Source organism: Pteropus vampyrus, unplaced genomic scaffold (assembly GCF_000151845.1).
Source record: "Pteropus vampyrus isolate Shadow unplaced genomic scaffold, Pvam_2.0 Scaffold256, whole genome shotgun sequence".
NCBI lineage: Eukaryota > Metazoa > Chordata > Mammalia > Chiroptera > Pteropodidae > Pteropus > Pteropus vampyrus.
In genome coordinates, this window is record NW_011889037.1 from 1,427,746 (window position 1) to 1,429,926 (window position 2,181).

General features: G+C 65.2%; 1 long non-coding RNA gene across 1 annotated transcript in view; it reads left to right on the forward strand.

Annotated features, from left to right (window-relative positions):
• The first annotated feature begins 478 nt into the window (after positions 1–478).
• Positions 479–2,181, forward strand: part of LOC111729324 — a 9,014-nt gene continuing 7,311 nt past the window's right edge. Inside the window, exon 1 of the long non-coding RNA XR_002776184.1 lies at positions 479–584. This is a non-coding gene — a long non-coding RNA (uncharacterized LOC111729324). The remainder of the gene's footprint in view (positions 585–2,181) is intronic.

Here is a 2,181-nt window from a genome sequence, read left to right on the forward strand (position 1 = left end):
GACGGTGGGGCACAGAACTTGTTAGATTAATAATAACCACAAGGATATACAGGAATAATAATATCTGGGGAGAGCTCCATGTCTGATATTTGCTGGACCTCAGGCTACGCACCCCCCAGGCATCACCTTAATTAAGACTGACAGAAGCCTGGGGTCCTTGACGTCATCCTGTGCTTACAGAGGAATGCAAGCCACCGAGAAGGGATGAGCTAAGATCCCTGAGCTCAAGGGGGCAAACCGGGAACTACACGAGGTCTAGGCAGTGTCACTGGGCGCCCGGCTCCAGGGCCAGCCCAGAGCGGTTTGCACGGATGTGTGCCAGCTCAGGGCAGAGCCCTTTGCAAGGGACGGATTCTGTCTGGGCCCGGTCCCAGGGCGGGCCAAGCCCCCTGCATGCCAACCCGCAGCAGCGTGAGCCACACGCTGTCCAGGATAGGACACTGCGGGGCTCAGACATAGCAACGATCTCTCTCTCCCACTCCAGAGACGCAAGATCAAGTGCTGCTTCCTGTCGGCTGGAGTCACCACCTGCTGGGCATCATCCTCACCGTTGCCACCTCTATCCGAAAGTGATGCCACCTGTGGTAAGCGTCCCACCTGGCCCCACGCCGGCTACTCCCCCATCATCCACTCATTGTCTTTCCATTCATCCTCATGCCATCCATCCACCCGTCCGTCCGTCCGTCCGTTATCCACCCGTCATCCATCCATCATCTATCCATCCATCCGGTTATCCACCCATGCGCCGTGGGGGCGGGGGGCCTGGCCGCATGCAGTCCTGAGCCCTATCCCTGGTGGGCTGTCTCAGATTGGGTGACCCTGTCCCCAGGGCTGCGCTGGGAGGCCACCAGGACATAAGGAGCAGGTGTTGGTCTGCTCTGAGCAGGGGGAGCTGGGGAGGGGACATTCGGGGAGGGAGACTCAGTTCCCGTCAGCCCACTGTGTGCGGGTGCTGCAAATGTGTTATCCAGACTGGCCCCCCGCCCCTGAGCTGGGCTGCTCCCTGCCCGCGGAGCCCTGGGCTGGAGGGGTTCAGAAGGTCTGGGGTTCCCTGAGCACGCAAGGTGGTGTGGCGCCCCAGCCCGGGCGCCCTCGTGTGCTGAGGTCAGAGAAGGGACGATAGGGGCTGGCGGGGGAAGGGCAGAGGGCCCCAGGGAGCACCTGGGCGCCGTGACGCACGCGCGCGTGTGGGAGGCTCTGGTGGGCTCAGGGAGAGGCCGGGATGGGAGGAGGATGGGCCTGGGAGGGTCCGTTTGGGTGCCCAGCTGACCAGGGCGCCTGGTGGTCCAGAGAGGGGCGAAAGGCCAGGGCCCACCCCTCGCCCGTGTGACTGGGGGCGGGGACAGCTCCCAGGGCTGCAGGCCCAGCGCGTGAGTGGTTTTCCCACTCGTGCGGCCTGTCTCCTTCCCCACTGCAGGTTCCCTGCCTGCCTCCCTCTCCCCATGGTTAGGGATCAGCCAGGGCCACCCGGTCCCTCCCACTTCCCCACGCAGCCCCCTCCCCTGCACGCCAGAGCAGACCCCACCCCCGGGGCCAGGCAGCTCCGCACCCTCCACCCCTTCCCGTGCTGGAGGGACCCCAAGGATGTGTTCTGGGGACAGTTCTGGGGACAGGGGTCCCACAGCAGCTCCCGCAGGCCCAGCAGGGACCGGCGACCCCTTTCCCGTGGGTCCCTTGGCTGGAGCAGCCTGGTTACAAGCAATGCCCCGTGCCCTCTGGGCAGATGGCAAGGCTGAGGCCCAGGCCACGTGGCCACTTTATGTGGCCCTTGACACAGAGGGAGGGGACTCCGGCTCTAGCAGCCCATGGGGGGATGGAGGGGGCCAGGGCAGCAATGACCGGCAGGACAAGTCGGGAGTTCCTGCTCCTACAGCCGGACCCCAGGTCCAGGTGGCGTGTGTGGGTGTGGGTCCCCCCGGGCGCCACGTGGCTGGTGGGTGCTGAGCCCATGTAGGGTACATGGCCCTGGGCGTGAGCCGAGCTGGAAGAGAGGCGCCCTGTCCCCACAGCCCAGATGCCGTCTGCCCGGGGCTCCCTGTGGGCCCTGCGGCCCCGCCCCGGGGAGGGCCCGGGTCCTGCAGAGACGGGGTGCCGTCCTCCCCCATCTCGGCCGAGTTGCTCTGAGGACAAAGGCAGATGACAGCCAAATATGAACAGCATTTTGAGGCAGGAAAACGCTGC